Source organism: Ammospiza nelsoni, chromosome 1 (genome assembly GCF_027579445.1).
Source record: "Ammospiza nelsoni isolate bAmmNel1 chromosome 1, bAmmNel1.pri, whole genome shotgun sequence".
Classification (NCBI taxonomy): Eukaryota; Metazoa; Chordata; class Aves; order Passeriformes; family Passerellidae; genus Ammospiza; species Ammospiza nelsoni.
The window spans coordinates 138400823-138422099 of NC_080633.1; the positions used below are offsets into that span (position 1 = coordinate 138400823).

General features: G+C 38.6%; 1 long non-coding RNA gene and 1 other non-coding gene across 3 annotated transcripts; one reads left to right on the forward strand and one right to left on the reverse strand.

Annotated features, from left to right (window-relative positions):
* Positions 1-7619: 7619 nt before the first annotated feature.
* Positions 7620-7729, reverse strand: LOC132085474 (U6 spliceosomal RNA). Its single transcript, XR_009420225.1, has one exon. It is a non-coding gene; the product is annotated as a U6 spliceosomal RNA (small nuclear RNA).
* A 6534-nt stretch (positions 7730-14263) lies between these two features.
* Positions 14264-21004, forward strand: LOC132077451 (uncharacterized). 2 transcript variants are annotated; one of them, XR_009419067.1, is made up of 4 exons: positions 14264-14342; positions 14656-14795; positions 14932-15020; positions 16898-21004. It is a non-coding gene; the product is annotated as an uncharacterized LOC132077451 (long non-coding RNA). The 2 variants fall into 2 exon arrangements; XR_009419066.1 differs by having other exon boundaries at positions 14656-15020.
* The last annotated feature ends 273 nt before the right edge of the window (positions 21005-21277 follow it).

The window sequence follows — 21277 nt, forward strand, 5'->3', positions numbered from 1 at the left end:
GCTTTACCTTGACTGCAAAGATGCCCAACTTCTTTCCTTGTGCATTTTAGTCCCAATTTATTGGCTCAAGAAGGTAATAGCATACGTTCAATGTCTTCTTCCAGGCCAAACACAGAAACTATTTTGACAGCCTAAAGTTTCATCTTTCATTTGTAAATTACTTGAGAGTTTTTTGAAATTTTTCTCTAGTTTAAAGTAAAATGTTCTGTAAGTTTCAATACTTTTGACATTGAAATTCCAGCTTTCTTCCATGGCTAGATCCCTTGGGATTCTAGTTTTAATGGGCTTTATTAAACATTTCCATTAGTTCATCAAAGATTGTCCTTTTGAATTGTAAATGTTTAGTTGAATACCTGATTTTTTTTTATCACTTTATCTTATATGGAATCAGCTTCTATTTGCTTGATTTAGGTTCCTTTTCTGTTTTCAAATCATAACCGTTATGAGTCTAATAAAAAGTATTTCATCTATATTCTGGTTCTACATTATTTTCTCATTTAAGAAGATTTGTTTTGCTATCCTTCCACAAAATGGTCCTGACCCAAGCAAGATATTGCATTACTACACTCTTTTATTTCTTTAGCTTATACGGTATAAGTTAGAGCTCCAAATTTCTTTTTTCTTTCTGCTTGTCTTAGAGACTGAGTCTGCTTCCATATCTATGTTCTATTTGGAACCACTGCTATTTGATATTTTAATCTCTATAACACTTGGTTTCATCTCTAATGGGTGTAGCTCAAAATCATCCCTCTCTGAGGAACACAAAATAATGTAGGAGCATTTGTTACTCTCATAACATGCCTATGAAATAACTAATTGCAATGGTGGAAGGCAAATTGCATTGCATGTTGAGAAGGTAGAATGTAGAAACACCAAAATTCCATGGACAAGTACACCCTTGTTCTAGATGGATTCTTTTACTACACTTACCACCATAATATCTCAATATCTTCAATGGTGTGGTAAGCAGTATGACTAACATCTAACAGTTGGACTTTGTTTTCTCTTGCTATCTTTCCTCTCAGTGCTATAGCATTTTGGTTTTAATTTTTGTCTTTTTTGTGCCTCTCTTCTTTCTATTAGTTGTACTGAATGGGGCATAAAGAATGTCATCTGCCACCTGTGCAAAGGAAAAAAGATTTCAGTAACTGTGTAAGGTCAGTTTCAGGGTCCATTTGGCTTTAGACCCTTGTCTTAGACCACTGTCCTTCAAAAAATGTTTCCTACTTTGATTCTGACCCTAATAAAACTAATGCAGCATGGAAACTTACCTGCTGTTGAGGACGCTATCCTAACTTTTACTGGCATGTGAAAACCAGAGATCAATTCCTTGATGCGTCTCTTTCGCAGCACTCCTACGACCTTGTCAGCCTGCAGAATAAATAAAGTCTTATTATAAAGTCTTATACAGCTGTGTTTTTCCCAATAAGCATTAGCATTACCCCAAAGTTTGTCATATTCATGTATTGTGAAAATTGCCCCTAACTTTACACCATACTACAAAAGTAGATTGAGCTCTCAGCCACTTCAATGCAATGATGACAGGAAGGAAGGATATCAATAATGACATCAGTGTCCGTCACATCAAATTCCTGTGGCATCTTTAGGATAACAGCTTTCTGAGTTAGCCAGTGGCCCATGTGGCTCTGCCGCACTCTATCATTTGGAGGCTGATTAGGTCAAATCCATTTGGGTTTGTTGTCATAAGGTAGGCAGAAAGGATGAGAGGATGGAGGACAGAAATTACAGTAGATAGACTGAGACATTTAGGAGTTATCATTCAATATTGGTTGCTTTCATTTTTAAAGTTGTACACAGGACTCTCCTTACCCAATGGCCATAGGCAGACCCTGCCAGCTTTGCCAAGAGACTCCTGAGATTTCTGATGATGCTTCTGGTAAAGGAAACACCAGAGTGAAAGGTGGCCTGTTTTCAGAGGCATGATGAAGGCTTTTGGGTACCTCAACTCATAGGCAGAGACTATTATACTGACTCTCTAAGGGTCAGAGAGCTGTTTGAAATACAATGGACTACCATTGTATGAATCAGCAGATTAATGTATAACTGCAGAATGTCCCTTTTCCATTCTATGAGACCATAAAATCACCACTGTCTTAGTGTTTAGTGTAGTCCAGTACCATTGTGAAAGCATTGCAGCAGCTGTAAACACTGTCACCATTATTACTCGGTTTACTTCTCTACCATGGACTTTCTCTTTGACCCAAATTTACAGGACAGAATTTGGAGAATTTTTACCTTCCTGCTTCTCTCCTGATTTCTGGGTTTCTTAGTGTAGTGAAATAAATGAGCTACTTCTCTATCTTTTCTCACCAATTTATAAGAAATATGATGTGCCCAAACAGCTTTTGTTTGCTTGTTCTTGCTTTGCATGTAAGCAGAGCACCATGAAGAACCCTTGGTGATTAGAGAGAAGTTGAAGAGCTCCAAGGGGGAGCAAAGTAATAGAGAAAAACCTTTAAGTGCAGGAAGAAACGTCTCATAATAACCTTCCTGTAGATAAAAAAAGTCAAAGGCTGAGATGTGTTAATTTGAAAAGGCAGATGGAATTCTTGTGTACATTTGAAAAATGACAACTCCAAGCGTGCTTTCAAGGTGAAATTTCAAAAAAACACTTGCCTGAGTTAGCAGCACAAACCTAACTGGAATCTGAGTATTTAAAAAAAAAATCTCATGCCAGAATCACTAGAGAATAAAAATATGTTGTAGACTTGAAGAGTAATATCTAAAATATGGCCATTTTCATGCCCATAGTCCACATCTGCAAGTAATTATGGGTGTAAATGTGGATATGTCAACATCTACATACATTAATGTACCTGTTAATCTGATAGTTAAATGTATATTTGTTATCAAATAACATGCTCTGCAAACTGTTCCCAGTTATTTGTGCATGTAAAAAGGGAAGCCATGTTAACATTAACCCTCAGAATTCTAATGTTGATCTTTTTATCATGCACAAATGGAAATCACACTAATATCAAAGATAAATATATGTATTTGAGGGACACATTAATATCTTGCCTCATTCTTATTTTATTGAGAGCTGTATTTTCCACCCATGTTGTTCATCAATTCTGTTTTGTGTAGCAATAAACAAGTGAGTTACATGAACTTAATTGAGCAGAATTGCCAGTAAGTAGTTTTTAAATACTTTCCAGTTCAGGAGGCTAGGCACTGATCTTCCTGATTATTTAAAATTGCCCTTTAAATACTCCTTTGCACATTGAAGTGAAATTTAGATTTAAAAACATAATTGCAAGCCCCTCTTCACAAAACTTTACCCAAAGAAAATGTCAAATTTGTATATCTATGCCTCACTTGAAGGAGAGGGAATTAATTTTTTCTCTTTCTTTCAAAGACATATACTGATTAGTTAACTATCATGAGATCTGACATTTTCCTGGGTAGATTTTCATCAAAATTGTTGATTTGTACTAAGAAAAAATATAGTTCCACTGAACTGACTCTCCAATAAGATTACTTTGCTGTGCTGGACCAAAACCATTTTAATGATGAGGTACTTGCTTTCACCTGTCTTTGTAGCTTTTAAGGTAGAGGTATTAGTTTCAGATGTCTGATATGCACATGAAGTTTTTTTTTCCTGGAAAACTTCAACCAACTTTGGGACTATGATTAACAGGTTATATTGTTATGCTGATTATTAAAGTGTGAACTACCAGCTACTTTGCTAAGGTTTGGCACATTCAAAGTCTGTCTGAAGAACCTGCAGGTTGAGAAAAGCTTACCCTCAGTGCTGAAGAGGTGCTTAATGATGTCCTTCTAAAAATCTTATCAAACTGGTTGTAAACATCTGAAAAGTCACTTTTAGCTTGTGCCGACAAGTTTGTCACAGCCTGGAAGTAATCTCTTTTTAATAACCGTTCTCTACTTCTAGAGAGCTCCTTAAAGATCTTGTAATCTGCAGCCAAGAGGACTTCTCTGGTAGGTTTCTCCTGCTGAAATCTGCTGAGGCTCCTGGGAATCACACATCATGAAAACAAACTATACTGCCTGCCTTTTGTCATCTTAAGGAGTTCAGTGTTGTCCATTTATACTTTGGCATTTCTGGCTTTTGCTTTATTTATATGGACACACATAACCCTCCAAGGCACTATATTTGAAGATAGCACATTAAAAGAACATTAGCCTGCGTTCCTGCCTCCACCAGCCCTTTGTGTAAGCAATGATTCAGGTTCTAATTACCTGTATACTTTCAATAATTTTTTCCCCCACCAGTGCTCTTACCTCACTCATAGCAAGGCCTGAGCCTAGGACTCAGTCAGGATGGTGTATTGAATGGAGTTGTGTTGTAAACAATGTTTCACAGACCTCTTCCCCTATCGTTGCAGAAGTTCAAGGTGTGTGATCAAAACAAAAACACTGTGGGATTAAAACCAAAACAATGGTTGCCCAAGTAAAGCCAAGACAGGTTCTGCTGCAGCCGTTGACACTGTGGGTATGTTTACTGTGGGTAAGTGTGTGCTGTAGAGATAACTGAGCACTTCAGGCACCAGGAACAATTCTGCAGCAACTCGAGGGAATTCATTCTTCAAAGTTAAGCTCAAAGATACCTGAAGCTGGACTGGTTCTTGCAGCTGGGTTAGCTTGGGCTGACAAGAATTTATAATGTAGAAAATACACGGAGCTTTGTGGTGCTTGGTTGCATACATCATATTTTGCAAGGATGGTCAGTCAGCAGTGTTGCATTTCTTACTACCTAACTCACAGCATACTCCTGGGATCCTCCTTTTGTGTGTGGGCTCAACATACATAGCCCCAAGCAGAACTGATGGGAGCCATACATTGAACTGAGCTGTTACAAATAATAAATGATCAGCCAGCAAACTAAATGTATCGCTTAATTAAACTAAGAATCTTTAGAGATAATTTTTATGCAAAAACAAAACGTCAATGAGTCTTTCAATACACATCTCTCAATGCTATCATCAGACTTCAAAGAAGTAGAGCAAAAATAATATACTATTTCAGATATGTGGAATAATACTTAAAGAGTACCATTAAAAATAAATAAAATAACTGAATATAGTAAGAGATTCAAATATGTAAGAAAGAAAAACTGGGACCCTGAACCCAAGATTATGTCAAAATTCCATTGTTAACTATATATAATAGAGTCACAGAATGGTTTGCGTTGGAAGGGACTTCAGGGATCATTTAGTTCCAATCCTGTGACCATGGGCAGGGACACATTTCACTAGGGTTGCTCAGAGCCCCATGCTGGGGCTTAAACACTTCCAGGGATGGGACACTGATAGCTTCTCTGCGTAACCTGTTCCAATATCTCACCACCCTTGCAGAGATTTCTTCCTTATGTCCAATCTAAATCTACATTCTTTAAGTTCAAAGCCATCCATTCCCCCTTGTCAAAAGGGGGAATGTGCTTGTCAAAAGTCCCTCTCCAGCTCTCCTGTAGGTGCTGGAAATCTGCTGCAAGGTCTCCCTAGAGCCCTCTCTTCTCCAGGCCCAGCAAACCCAAATCTCACAGCCTGCCATCATAGGACATGCTCCAGCCCTGTGATTGCCTTTCTGGCCTCCTCTGGACTTGCTCCCTGGGTCCATGTCCTTCCTTTGTGGGGCCCCAGATCTGGAGGTAATGTAGATGGGGTCTCATGAGAGCAGAGTAGAGGAATAAGAATGTTGAGACAAAGTCTCTGATGTGTTCTCTGAGTCTGCAGCACACAGCCAGCTGCCATTTAAATGCTTCCTAAATAATTGGAACTTTATAATATTGGAGTGGTTTGGGGTTAGTTTTGTTGAGTTGGGTTTTTTTAATGTGGATACCTTTAAAATGCAATAAACACTGTGTGATGGAATGAAAAGTAGCTGCACTCTACTTCCTATTATTCCTTTCCTATCTGCTTCCCTCTCTCAGAGATGATTTTTATTCAGATCCTTTCTTTTTTATTTTTCCCAGCCTGAAGTCAACTGAGGATTTTTGCTGAACTGCTCAGAAACCTTGCTGCCTTGCATACTGAAATCATGAAATACTGTATTTCTCTCTCTAGAAAGTAAAAGTAAACATCAGAGTGTTCTAACTGAGGTCATACTTTCTCCATGTCTAGACATCTTTGGTAATATTTCCCTTTTATAATGCTGCTGTGCCTTCCATGTACTCAGCTGTGAGGAAAGTACTTTGCTCTTAGTTGCATAAAATATGCCGAATTTTCAGACAACTTTTAGTACAGCATCTTAGACTGTTAGGGCTGGTGTCTGTGATCTTTTATGAAATCAGATTTTTTCCTCTGAGGAATTTTGCTCAGTAAACCAGTGGCAAATTTGGAAAGAAAATGTGACTGATGTGGTTCCTTAATGCCCAGCTTGTTAAGCAAATGCTGCTGAATCCAGTCCCCAGTAAACAAGCTAAACTTCTTGTTCCACTCAAAATATATTTTACTAAGAATCTTTGTAGATCACTCTTCATGCAAAAAAATAATGTCACAAGTCATGGTTTTGAGCAGAATAAAGCAAACATTTATTAAATTAAATCATATGCTGAATCAGTGTTTGCCCATATAGCTCCACTTTTTAAATATTAATATTCTTTTCTAACTCTTTGTACATAAATAATCTTTTAAGAGAGTAACAATGAAATATAGACTATCCACATCAAATGAATGCGAGCTTTTGATGTGATTATCAAAGGTCTGTTGGATTTTCTCTAATTTTAATTAGTATTGGGTTCTAACCAACAAATTCAAGTCTCTCATGGATTTTTTAAATTCAAACATTATGCCCCCTTGCACAAAGGATTTTGGCTTAAGTTGGCCCATCATAAAGCTACTGGTTATTAATAAAATTATGTAGAAGTTCAGATTTTGAAAACTAAAGTGCTGAGGATTTGCTTTAGCATGGAGCAATTAACTAATTGTTCTGTGCACTAAATGAAACTCCAGTAAAGGCTTTTGTGGTGGGTTTTTTCAATATCATCTGTTTGAGAAATAATTTAATGTTTAAAAAGAATATACCAACCAGGAATTCTTCCTGATATACAAAGTGATAAACTAAGTAGATCATAAAATCATAGAATCATTAAGGTTGGAAAAGACCTCCAAGATCATCAAGTCCCACCTTTGACTGGTCATCACCTTGTCAATTACACCACAGCACTAAGTGCCAGATCAAGCCTTTCCTTGAACACTTCCAGGGATGGTGACACCACCACCTCCCTGGGCAAGCCCTGCCAGTGAAGATGTTCTTCATGATGTCCAGCCTGAACCTCCCCTGGTGCAGCTTGAGGCCGCGTCCTCTTGTCCTGTCAGAGGCTGCTTGGAGAAAAGACCAACTCCCACCTGGCTCCAGTCTCCTTTCAGGGAGTTGTAGGGAGAGATAAGGTGTCCTTTGAGCCTCCTGTTCTCCAGGCTAAACACCCCCAGCTCCCTCAGCTGCTCCTCATCAGACTTGTGCTCCAGACCCTTCCCCAGCTCTGTTGCCCTTCCTGGTCTTGTTCCAATATCACAATGTTCTTCTTGTAGTGAGTGGCCCAAAATTGAACACAGGACTCAAGGTGTGCCCTCACCACTGCCCAGTACAGAGGGACAATCACTTTCCTAGTCCTGCTGGGCATACTGTTGGCTCAAAAAAACTTTGTCACTCTTTGTGAATCTGCGTGTCATCCATGCCAAGGAGCCATGCTAATCTTCCCTGTATTGTTCCAAATTTTTGTGTATGTACTACCAAAGTGAAATATTCAATACTATCATTACGTTCAATGCTGTGGAGAGCCGAACCACAGAGATACCAGCCATTGTAAATAGCTATAAAAAAAGGACTTGTTGCATGCACATTTGCAACATGTTCCTATGTCATTTTACTGCTTCCAGTCCTTTTTCTCTGGGAAACACCAAATACCATTTGAACAGGCAAAGGAACATAAAGTTAACCTGACTAATCTGACCTACAAGGCCATTTGAGTTGTGCTAAGAGATTAGAAATCAGCTCTATTTTTTTTTTCCTGGTAGACCTTTAACCAAGGAGAAAAGCCCACCCAGGCATGAAGGGGTGATTCATGGATTCTGAAGCCAGAAAGGACCACTTAGTACCATTTAATCTCTAGCCACAGGACCTATATTATTGGTTTTCCCTAGGGGGTCCTTAGACGGGGGGAAAGCTGATGGCCCAGTGGTGGCTGCCAGCCCCTCTAGTCTCTTCCAGCTGCTGCAAGGTGAGAGGCTGAGTGTGGCTATGGGAAGGGTGCTGGATGTGAATAGCCGTGGTCAGACTCTTGCAGGATGGGAAATGGGCTTGAGGTTATGCAAAAGAGTGGGCCAACACCAGGACCCATGTGTCAGGAGTGCCCAGCTCCCCATCTCACTGCCCCCTCTCTAACTTCCTCTCCCCACAGCTGCTCTAGCCCCTCAATCCTCTATAGGATAAAAATCCCTGTAGGATATCCTATAGGATACAAACAATCTCCTCAGCTCTATTCCTCTTCACTCACTTCTCCAGGGCTTACTCTGGCACCACCTTGGCTCCCTGTTAAAACTTTGCCTAATGTCAAAGATTGGGCTTCTCCTCTGCATCCATTTTGGATGAGTTTTTCATTTTTCCAAAGATGCACAGATTCTTTTCCCTGGGGGCATGAGCTGGCAGCTCCACTCCACAACAGGCTTTTGCTCCCCATTCACAGCACTTCAGTGTGTTCAAACTTGTGCTGAATTCAGGCCACCTATCCAGGAGATTCAGCATGCTCTGCAGCTGACTCCTGACTGCTTTTCCTACCATCAATGTTTTGTCCCCTTCAAACTGTGCCCAGAATTCTGATTATTTTCAAATAAAGGTTAAAATGGCTTAGGACCAAGAGCCTTGCAGTGTCTTATTAGTAATGGCCCAGATAATTAATGCCTTTCCATTAGTGCATACATTTTGAGTGCTATCAGTCAAGTGGCTTTTAAATCATTTAATCTGTGCTCTATTAATTACGTATAATGCAGGATTTTAAAACACAATGTCATGTGTAGTATGTCAAATGCCTCAGTGAAATTTGATTAGACTGTAACAACACAGCTACCTTTGTCAACCAGCCCTATAATCTTATAAAAGAAAAATTGAAATAAGATAATTTGACAAGAACTACTTTCTCTGAAACTACATTGAACAATATAGCTTTATTTTTAGCTCATAATTCCCTGTTGATAGAGTGCTGACTTTGTCCAAGTTTCTAATTTTTTTTTTCCTTAGATTAGAATTAGAATAACTGATATATCATTTCCTGAGCCATTTTCTTTAAATGCTGTGATTGCTTTGGCAAGTCAGCAATTCCTTGGACTATCCTTTCTTTCCCAAGACTTGGTAAAGAAAATTTACTCTAGTGGTCCAGAGACCTTCTTGACCAGTTTTTTTAAACTTTTCAGATAAGAACAAAGTTTGTAATATTTAATTTTAGCAGAAGATATGAACTATTTAGATGCACTAATTGTTAGGTTTAATTCCCTTTATCCTTAATTTTTTAAGAAATCTGCTGGCCAATATTGCCATTTATTTATTTCTGAAAGGAAGAAATGTAGGTATCAAGACCACAGTGGGACCTCAAGGCAGATGAGTGGCTAAAACTCAGGTCTTGTTCTGACCTAAGGGTGGGAGTGCTGGTTCATCTCACAGCTACCCATGAGGTAGCTGTATGCCTTATCTTTGGTAAGCATACCAGGAGACTCTGCAGGGAGTGGTTTATTGATAAGAATGATGAATTTACATGTATTCTGGTTCTTTATCAGCCTCCTAGAAATGTTTTGCTGTCTACCTTTTCCTCATAGTTACAACCTGTCATGGCACTCGGCAAAACACACTGTACCAAGAAACTTCTCTTTACCTTTCTAACAGTGCTGTAACTTCATGCAGTTTGAGAAGTCTTGAGGCCTAACAAGAACGGTGGATCTTCCCACAGCAGGGTTTGTCTGTAGGGTGATGCACCTGGAAAAAGCACTGCCTGTGGTAAGCATCAAAGCACCCTGAATAACTGTCTGCCCTAGACAATCCCACAGCTTTTCTTGTATCTTGTGGTTTACCAGGCATGACAGCAGATGTGGATGACTTGTTCCTTTGTAGTTAGTTTGTTTGTTTGTGTGTGTGTTTTCATCTCAGATTTTCACATTCTTGAAAGATGCTTTTGTTCTCCTGGTCTTTGAAAATCTGTAACCTAGAGGTTGAAAACCTAGAGGCAAACACAGAAGTTGAGATTTCATTGGCTGCAAAAACTGTTACACAAACCTGGTGACCTTCTGGGTCTTACCATCCTCAGATTTCAGGTCTGGCACAGCAGAAAAGTTCTAAACAGTGAGTTCAGGATTATTTCAGACTAGATATTTTCAGGATACTACAAGTAGATGTCTGGGGAAGGCTGACACTCTGCTGATTTTTTTTTCCATCATCAATCCCAGTCAGAGATAAGGTCCTGTTCTGCACAGACCTATGGGATGAACTAAGTTGATAAGGGTCAGAATAACTGTACACAGATAATTAGTCACTACTTATAAGAAAAGGTCTAACAAGACCATAAATGTAATAACCTTATTTTCAGAATTATGAAAATCAGCAATGAAACTATTATTCATAGGTGAACTGAAATGCCAGAATCAAAAACACTTGCTCTGTTATTATTATTCAAATGGTGAACTCTTTGGTGTATTTCATTCACTCTTTGATGGAGATGGCTTAAAGCTGGCATTCATTTTTTCCTTTTTTTTTTTTGTTTTAGCACACGCTGTTAGAAAGGACACTCAAGCAGCTCTTAATTACAGTAACGTCTTCAATAAAACCCATCCATGGGTCCCTAGATATCTACATATTGTTCTTCAGCAGATATCACCCCTTTAAAAACACAGTATGAAAATCCCCAAATAAAATCATGGAATAGCCATGTTAAAAAGTGAGTTAGTTGATCTACAAATTTAGGGCCATTTAGAAAAAATGTAGCTTCACTTCCCTTTATCTGTGTTCTCTACATTGCAGGGGGCAGTGATTTCTTTGTTTAATCATGTCTTTGACCACAGTTCAAAAGTCAATATTCTGCTGTCAGATGCTAGCTTGCAGTTGAGGGATAGGTAAGGAACTTAACTAGGAAGCTTTGTGTATAGGGAATTGAATTTGCATCTAATTCACAAAGCACACATGTTTACATGACCTTTAAAAAAGGGAATTAGAGCAGTTTGATCATGAGCTCTAGGCAATCTGACATAGTGAGGTGATTGAATCAAGAGGCTCAGGTACTTCTTAGATGAGAGCCGAACTGAAAGAGAATTATTTTAATTTAAATGCAATTTCATATCAAATTCATAGCTGTGTTAGCATTATGAAATAATTGTAGTGGCACTGTAAATGACTGTCCAGAAACTTCTATGGTAACAACAAACACTCTAAGGCTGTCAGTTCATCCAGGTCCCTTCTTGCTACCAAATAGTGCAGGGAATCCATTGTGGAGATTTGGTCAGAATGTGGCAAGTGATATTCAGGCAGACATTTAATATTTATTGAGATCAAATGTATTATAACATTAAATTCTCAGAAGAATACCAAAGCTTGGTTAAATTACCAATTAAATAGAGGATTTAATTTCTAGACTCCTTTAACTCCAAACTTTCATTAGACTACAAGTATGCAAAGGATGATTTTGATTATGTAATCTGTCCTGTGTTTAAGAGCCAAGCATCTCTCATTCTGTGCAAGGACTTCATGCCTCTATGGATCTAGAGCACTGGGTTTTGAAATATGTAGAGAAAATAAGTACTTTTCAAAACCGAGAAGGATATTGGAGCTCTTATTTACTCTCCAAATGCTCAACAGCACTTTTCTCAAGAGCATGTGTAAAACTTTCCCTCTTCACCCACATGGATATTGAGGATGTGTCTCAGTATGCCTTACATTTCCAATGAGGATAATACATTGTTTACCAAGGGGAAAGGGAGGTTGGGAAAACCAGAATGTCTACATAGTGTGTGCGAGAAAGTCATGAGTTTATTCTGTCTGTGTTTCCAACTGACAAGGAGCTTTGTGTGTGATGTGTCAGTCTGGACAAGGCAGTGCTAAACCTACTTTGATAGACATTGCCTTTTTGGAAAACCCACTGACCAAGTGTTCATCTTGGCCATGGGCCTACAGGCTGAACTGCTCCCAAAAAGCAGCTCCAAGTAATGCAGTGTGGGGGCTCTGTGGGCCAGATTGCCATTGGTATTAGGATTACCTGTCACATGCCTGTGATAAATGTAAAGTGAACAAGCACATATTCCCAACCCAAATCCACTGAGATTTCACAGGATAATAGGTGTAAAGGAGTAGAACAGCAATGTAGGGTTTCCTATCCTTTTAATGGCTTATTAATACTAGTTATAAATGTTTAATGGCTGATTACATCTTCATCCTGCACAAGGCCCCCAAACGTGTCAGGGCTCCTCTTGTTCCAAAGGTTACCTGGTTTACTGAATGTTCTGTAGAGCAAAGGCAGCCCGAGCAAGGGGACATCCCTCAGCCCTGCTCCCAAAACTTTCCTAGCTGCCCTTCTTCAGGAAGACAGGCTTCTTCCAGTGCAGCATGCCAGGTCAGTCCAGTTCAGAGATTAGGTTTTCTGGTTCTCTGCTGGGAGAAATAAGGGACATATGAGATAGTGAATAGTAATAACAGAAAGTTATCTATTGATGGTAATATCATGTAGATTGTGGGATCTCTTTTTAAAGATTTTTTTCTGATTTATTCCCACACTAGATGAAAAGTTCCTTTTTCTTTTCAATTTTATGAACAACATTGTCCATAATTTTTTTAAAGTCTTAGTAATTTATTTAATATTCATAATCTTGTTTAATTATAGCTGCATGTGATTGTCAATTCTTAGATATCAGCTTTCCAGGTTATAATAATACAAAACAAAGGTATTTTGCAAAAAATTGCACAGATACATAGAGCTCAATTTTGATGAAGCTGGGCACAGAGCTGATTATGTCTCTATTATGCCTAGTACATTGAGGAAATCAAATGGTCTTAGCATCTGGGTTTTAAGACAGCCTAAGTAACAACACAGATGTTACTGCCAGACTGCACACAGCCTTGTAGTGGATGAGCACAGTGGAAAGATACTGCAGACATCCCATTTCTCCATTATGTTCCCAATTTGTGTCTCACCTGAAAGGTCCAATAAGCATCTAATGCCCTTTTAGTTCTCAATAATGGAAATTTATTGCTTTTGAGTTATGATTAAAGTACCCTTCATAGTTTTTGCAATTTTTTTAATGGACAATGTTGATATTTTTGTTGGAGAAACAAATTCCTTGCTGTATCAGAGGAAGTGTGCTCTAGCTTAAGAGTTAAGCCAGAGGAGACGAATGAAAATTTGAAGACCTCAGCCAGTGCTTCAGCACTCATTTTCAGAATGCAAACATTTGCATTCTGGTTGAAAATTCAATATTTTCCACTTATGAGTTCAATTTCTCTTCTTTTTCTTCACATTTACTGCAGTTTTTTTAATGAAAATTGCATTTTCAAACCAGTCTATTACACTATGGAGAGCACTTGCTTGTCAGTCCTTCACTGAATCTCTGATCAGTTACACCTGCTCATTTCTGCAATAAGAGCCCCTGACATGGTTCATGGTGGGTGCATTTCAATGCTGCAGTTCTCACCTGAGATTTAAAGGAAGCTGTTTAAAAACAGCTCAAAGGAGCATGTTTAAAAACTTTTGATTACATTGATTTGATTTAAATTAAATTTTGATGATTTAAAGGAGCATGTTTTAAAACTTTTTTTATTAGCTAAGGTGAGGGATGGGTTTCAGGTCCACCCCCTACCAGCCAATAGAACATAAACAAATATTTTTATATAGATAAAAAGTTTATAGTGCATGCAGGAGAACATATATACATTATACAACATGCATGACTGGGACAAGAAGTGTTATGAATTACTGAAAAGCAGACTTGCTAGTTTTCATGCTTTATCTGTTCCTTTCCTACTAAATACTTCACAGTCCTGACCTTTCCAGCAAAATTTCATCATATGAAATAAACTGAAATGCATGTCTTCACTTGGTCACAATCACATGCTGCTTCTCAGTACAGTGGGAGTGGGAGTCCTAGTAAAATATCTGTATTGTATTTGAATATCTGTATATAGGCCTTGCCCTGATGAGCCCCGGTTGTTCTTGATGGGCTGCAGCTGTGATGTCCTTAATTGGGCTGCAGCTGTGGCTAGTAAAGATAACTGGGATAAAAGGGGGTGGGCTTGGCCAGTCTGGGAGAGCCTGGAAGGACTAAGAAGCAGCAACAAGCAGAAGAAGAAGTCTGTGCTGTGAAGAACTGCCCCCAATTAATATCACTGAGAAGGTATGGGATTTTGGAAATATGATTGTGCCAGCATGGGACTCTAGAAATATGAAATACAACAAGATAACATCTCAGTGATTGTGATTGTATGCACTGGATGAATCAGTAATCGCAGCAAACATAGTAAACACAAAATCAGAATCACAGCCCTTTTAGAAAGGAAATGTATAAGAAACTATTACAATGAAGGTGTTCAAATATCTGTTGCTGTTGTTGCTTTTGTAAATAGTTCCATTTATAACACTTCACTGTTCAGGAACCTTATGAAGCTGTTCTCCTCCCAGGTGGTTTATTAAACATTCTGCTCCTGCAGGAAATGGTCAAGTCTACATGCTCTGCTCTGGATCTGCCTCCCTAGCAGGAGAACAGAAATACCAGGAGATGAGCTGTCCCTGAGAGTTTTCCACGCAGCAAATATGCAATCAAGGGTCTTTAAAAGATTTTCATCTCCTGGTTTGTGGATTTTCATTTATGGTGCAACAAACCTTGGCAGAAATCCTGAGCAAGCTTCCAGTCACTTGAATTGAGTCTTTGCTTGGTCTGATTTACTGTAAGGTCTGATGCAGGATGTTTATTCTTTTCCCTCAAGCTATTTCATCTTGGAGAACCATGCAGTGTTTCTCTGATTCAGTGATGATAAAACCCAATCCATCTATCAAGATGAGTCAGCAGAACCAGGTCTGCTCACACCCCTCTCCCCACACACATACACAGCACCAAAATGCCAACAAGCTGCATGTTGAACATATGTGCAGAACAGCTATGATAAGTTGGAACAATCATTAACTTATTCACTGTGCAATTCAAGTACATCTTGTACATGAGTTTCCAAAATTATTTTAATAACAATCCTCTTTGACTAAACAGTGGATTATAGTTGGATCTCTTCCTGAAGGCACATTCCCACAGTAATATCCATGGCACATCCATTACAGAGAGTGCTGTTAGTTCTCATTAGCTAGGACAAACAAGGCAGTGAGTCACAATCTCCCTGCATAATGGATCCCATTGTTTTAAACTGATAAACCAGGGATTCTGCTCAGTACTGGTGTAAACCTGACATTGATTAAAGCTTCCTGGGATGCTAGAGAGGCAGCATTTGAATGGATGGGGACTTGAGGTGTGAAGGAAATCTGCCACAAAGATGCAGTCAGTTTGCATTTTTTCTCATTGAAGTTACTTAGCTTCTCTCATTGTTGGGAGAACCTATTATATTTGCTGCAAGTATTTTCCAAAAGCCTCTAAGAAAACTAGGCTTAAACTAAATAGATTGTACCAAATATTTCTAAAGTTTGCCCAGTAAAATAAATTGCGTTTATACACTTTTCACTTAATAGTCTATTTCTACTAGGTGGCATTTTTTTCCCAAAGTATCCTGAAGTGCATCTAATTTACTATGAGAAGGTATTCTTCCTCTTATGCTTTGGCTCTTGTTTTGTTGTTAGGTTTTGTAAAATCTTAGCTCTAATGGTGAAAGCCAAACACAGAAATATTTTTACCTGCACTTTGCCAATAACATCAAAAGACGTGCTATTATCTCAACAGCAATTTGGACTGGTTATCAAATGATAATCTTGGAATGAGTGAGTATGATTTGTGACGGTACTTATCTTTTGTAGGTGTGGTTGGCATGTATTAAAATGTTTTTTTTTTTTTCTTGCTGGATGGCATGCCAAAGACTTCAGGCAATAGGTAATTATTCCATGTAAAATATTTATTCTCTGCCAGTCATATGTCTTTCTCAAAGATCTGACTTTGCAGCAAGCATTTAAAACCATGTAAAACCTTAAATATGAGGCCAGAATGAAACCTGCTGTAAGCAACTACAATAGAAATACGTGTTGTGTGTGCTCGGTAGCTCTTTGTGAGTAGAGACCAGTTGTAATTCCTTTCTGCATTTCTTTGGAACCTTAAAATCAGATTATCCAATACTGGGCACTCAATTTCTGTTCCAGCTGTGACCCAACTAAGAACTCACTAAGGTGAAGATTTTTTTGCAAAATGAATTCTCTCTTTCTTTGACTCCATTCTATGCTGTAGTTTATTTACTGCCTGAAAATGTTTTCTGTGCCTGAAGTGAAAGCTCCAGAATACACGCGCAGTGTAAGTCAGATTGACTATGGCAGTTCCCAGAGGATGCTCTGCTTCTGACCATGGCTGTGGCCCTGAGCTCCTGTGCAGCCACAACAACTCATCGCTCCCAGCAGGGCACTCGGTGCACTGTCACATCCTGGGAAGGCCAAACTGAACACACTAAAATAAACTGCGCTTGTTTGGAATTGCACTAATTTATTTAAAGATTTAGTTTCTCCAATCTAGTGCAAAGAACTGAACTCATAACCTAAGACTTCAAGCTTCCAAAATCACGCAAGGGACACAATCAACAGAGGAAATAGAGTAATAAATGTGCATGTAACAGTCTGCATTATGTGCCTTTTCAAATAAAATATTCACTTCAACATTTACAGGTCTACACCATTAACATCCTCTTTTCCTGACTCTAACTTCAGCAGCTAGATACAAAGCTGACTTTATTTTCTCTAATTCCTTGACAGAGAATGAGACAGCTGCTGCTGTATTGGTGCTTCTGCATCCTGCAGGATTAGCAGGTGGTTATACTTCTGAAAGGTTCAGGGCACGTCTCCCTCTCAGGAAATGTTGGAATGCACAAACTTCTTCTCAAGTACAATGAGGAATCAAAAGAAGAAGCTTCAGGAGGTGAAATATACTTCTGAAAGACAAAACTGTAAAGCAAACGATGGTTATCACTTCAATAAGCTATTTGCAATGAAGAAGAGCATCTAAGAAAAACATTCCTTTCTGTTTATTAAATTATGCAGTAAGGAAATTTGTCAAATGTTAATGTAAGTCCAGCTACTTACAGGCATACCTCTGGCATATGCCAGTGTGGCAGGTAATTTAGACTCTTGTACGTCAATAGATTTCTGTCCCCTCTGCAGCAGTTGAAGGGAGCCTGACCAACAATGAAATCTCTAGGTAATTAGAAGCCAATCCTTGTGTTTACTGCCCAGCTAATCTCTTGTTACACTTTTAATATGCTATTGCATTTCAGCAAAGTTTTTCTTCCATTTCTGAAAAACCTTGCATAAGTAATTCCCATTCATAACAATATATTTATGCCATTTATTTACTAAATCCTTCTAGGTGGTAAGCACAAACACTGTTTATTGTTTAAAGCTCCCAGAAATTCAGTATTTCTCCAATGCAACTCAAGTGGAGACTAAACTAGGAAATCAAGTTAGCAGAAGTGCTGGTGTAGGATTAATAGAGTGAAAAAAACCCACAACCATGGCTTATTTTCAAAATTTGACAGGTATTATACTGATCATCTTTTTAAACTGATTGTATCTTGGAGATTACACTGATATGTTAATAGCAGCTTCTGATGTTAAGTTGATAATGTCATTTATGTATTGGCACAACACTGGTAGATTGACAAGACTTAAATTCTGTGGCAAGACACAGCAAGATTTAGGCAGGAACAGAAGGAGCTGAAAACATGATGAAAGAGAGGGAAGTGATCAAATCAGGCTGTATCCTTTGACTTATTGGAAGGATTTTCTGTGAACTTCTTGCTAATCACACAATACATACATGAAATTTAGTTCTTGAACTTACTGCTTTGAAACTAGATACTGAACAATTTCTATCTGCTGCTAAATTGCAGACTTTCAGTTTCCAACAACTCTAAGCTATCCAATATATTGCTGCATGTAAATGTAGCAGGCCTGTACCTGCTCAGGAATATGAAGGACCTCCTGGATTTGTTTTTACAAGGAGGACATCCTGATTTTTTTGTCAGGGTATGTGACATAATCATCATGAGATTGTCACTGTTGTATAATTCTACAAGGAAATGACAGGTTCACAGATCATTCTGTATCTGATTTGGCCTGAAACCCTGCTGTTATCTCTCACTTCTGATCACTTGAATGTGGAAACATTTCTGGGCTCCGAACAATTTGAAAGGGATTACATATGCAACACAAAAAGCAATATTCAAAGGGGAAAGTTCCAGCCTGACTTTTAAAAGTGTTTGGCAAAGGACATCCAGTGAGTTAAAAGGGCTGGGAGTTCCAGACAGAAGGAACAGGGTATGCAAATATTCAATTAGCACCAGTATGAAGGTGAGACTTTGGAAGAAACATAACAATTTGGAGATGAATCTCTGGGAGAATTGGCAGCAATGTAGGTGACAAGGAAGTCATATAAATCATGTCATGAAAAAAGCATGGAATGTTTGATAGCAAGGAACGAAAAACATTTGAAAACAGGGCAGCACATTATCCAATTAGAAGCAAATGCAATGAGAACATTTCAGGGTAATGCAGGGATCGGCTTACTTCTAGGCAAGGGTCCAGGTCACAAATTATAGAATGGCTACTGTGGAAGCAAAGTGTGTATAAGAAAGTAGGCGTGAAGATGATTAAAATAACCAGGCCTGCTCATGATTGCATGGGATGAAGACAATGTAATTAACTTGGCTAAAGGAGTGTCTTATCCTTGTGATATATGTAAGCTGATAAGAGGCTAAACAAGTGGAGGCAGCTGAAAATTGAATGAGATGGAATGGAGACTTCAAAACAGCTCCAAAAAACTTGACTCACTGTGTTGCTGTGAAACATGTCCATTTGATCTGCAACATGGAAAGAGCATTCAGCTTGGGCTCCATCCTGAAACAATTCACATCATAGTGGCACTTGGATACAAGTAGGCCTTTCACAAGGTAATTTTTTCTGTGTTCCAACTAAAGATTAGTTTACTACAGATTACCACAGAACATTCAGCAAAAAATTTCTTGCAAAAAAAAAAAATTATAGCAGAGAGATCGGCATAATGGAGACAGTGAAACCATGGTTAGAAGGAAGAAAGATGCAAAGTACACATGCAGATCCTACTATCTGAAAAGAAATGAAAACTCAACATTGATCCACTAATATAATTTTTAGAAAAGTTATTAGAAGCAGATGTAAGGAAATCAAATTTTAGTTTTCCCTTCATCATCAATAACTCCTGAGTATATTGTTGCAGTTTCCCTTGGCTTTTCCAAATGAAATTTAACAACAGGAGAAAAAGAATTCTACCTCTCAAGCTGACCCCTATAATTCTGAAGTAGTGAGGATTAGAAAGAATCTACAAAATAAGGAATAGAGACAACTGCAAATAGTTGAAGGAACAGATGCGAAAGAACTGTTTAGGATGCCCTGAATAACTTTTTGGTTTGTCTTACTGTTCAACTACATAAAACAGTTGGTCTAAACAGAAATCTATATTTTTCTTCATCATTTCTACCTAAAGTGAGAAAGAAGAAGCACAATGGAAGCACAAATGAAAAACCAAACAAAACCAGGAGCATATATTTTACACATAGGAAAAGTTTTCATGTAATCTAGCATGCAAGTTTCACCCTGGTCACCTGTACCAAACTTTAAAGACGCTGTATTTTCAAAGAAAGTCAAGTAGGCTATCAGCTGACCCTCCACACTCTGTTCTTACCAGGTGAAGTGATCAGAAGTGTTATGAATCCTGAAGAGCTGGCAGTGGTAGCACGACCTTTCTCATTCATACCATAGTTCACAGCAATGTCTTTGAATATATCCGAAGAATTCTTTTAAATAGAAACAGCCTGACCAAACACCACATTATGTTAATAAAAATTTGGGTATTTTGTTAAGGGGAATTTCAGTTAAATCTCCCAAGTAACAGTTATCTAATTTTAAAATGCAGTGTTTTAAGAGAAAACTTTAAGTTTTTTCAATAATTACTTAACAGGTGATGGAAGAGTAATAAGTGGGTTTGATTCTGTGTAGACAATTGAACTGTACTTCCTATTTTTGTATGATTATTTACTATCTTTTTTCTAAGTGCATATTTTGTGATTTTTCTTCTGGATGCTTGTATCCAATACAACACTGACATGCGAGGCTGAGAAAATGAAGAATACTTCTTCACAAAACAAGACAGCAGTCCAGATCTCAAGGAACACTCTTATTTCATAACACAGTATCGCTGATGCTTAGTTTTTAATGTTGTATATCTGAAAATGAAACTGGAGGACCTATTTCTCTAAATGAAATAACTTCACTTTCTGTTTTTAAAACTGCAGTACAGTATTTTCCCTTAGAACCTGTGCTGGTTTTGGCTGAGGCAGAGTTAACTGTCTTCACAGTGGCTGCTATGGGGCTGTGCTTTGGATTTGTGCTGGACAAAGGTTTGACACTATAGAGATGTTTTTGTTATTCCTGAGCAGGGTTTACACAAGGCCAAGATCTCTTCTGTTTTTCATGCTGCCACACTGGGGAGGAGATTGTGGTCAGTCCCTGGGTTGTTCCTAGGTTTCAGCACCAAAAGGACTGCAGTGGCTTGACTGGCTGGATGGGCCGGGTTATCCAAAGTGACCAAAGGGATATTCCGGACCACAGGACATCGTGCTCAGGATACAAAGCTGGGGAGAAAAAGGAGGAAAGAGGGGGGACATCCCATGTGATGGTGTTGTCTTCCCAAGCCACCATTTCATGTGATGGGGCCCTGCTCCCCTGGAGATGGCTGAACAACTGCTTGCCAGTAGAAAGCAGTGAATTAATTTCTTGTTTTCCTTTGCTAGTGCTCTCAGCTTTTGCTTTCCCTAATAAAGTGTCTCTGTGTCAACCCATGAGTGTTCTGGTTTCTACCCTTCCAGTTCTGTCCCTGATCCTGCTGGTGGGAGAGTGAGAGAGCAGCAGCCTGGGGCTTGGTTAAACCATGACAGAAGAACCACGATGCAGAAGAGTCACAATCAAACTGATGTCTTTGTTCTGCTAACAATAATACAGGCATTTCTCAGTCATAATGAGGTGTGCTAGTGAATAGATTAAAAAAGGGGCATTCACACTGTCACAGACAACCATTCCAGAGTCCTTTTCTCCAAGATATCA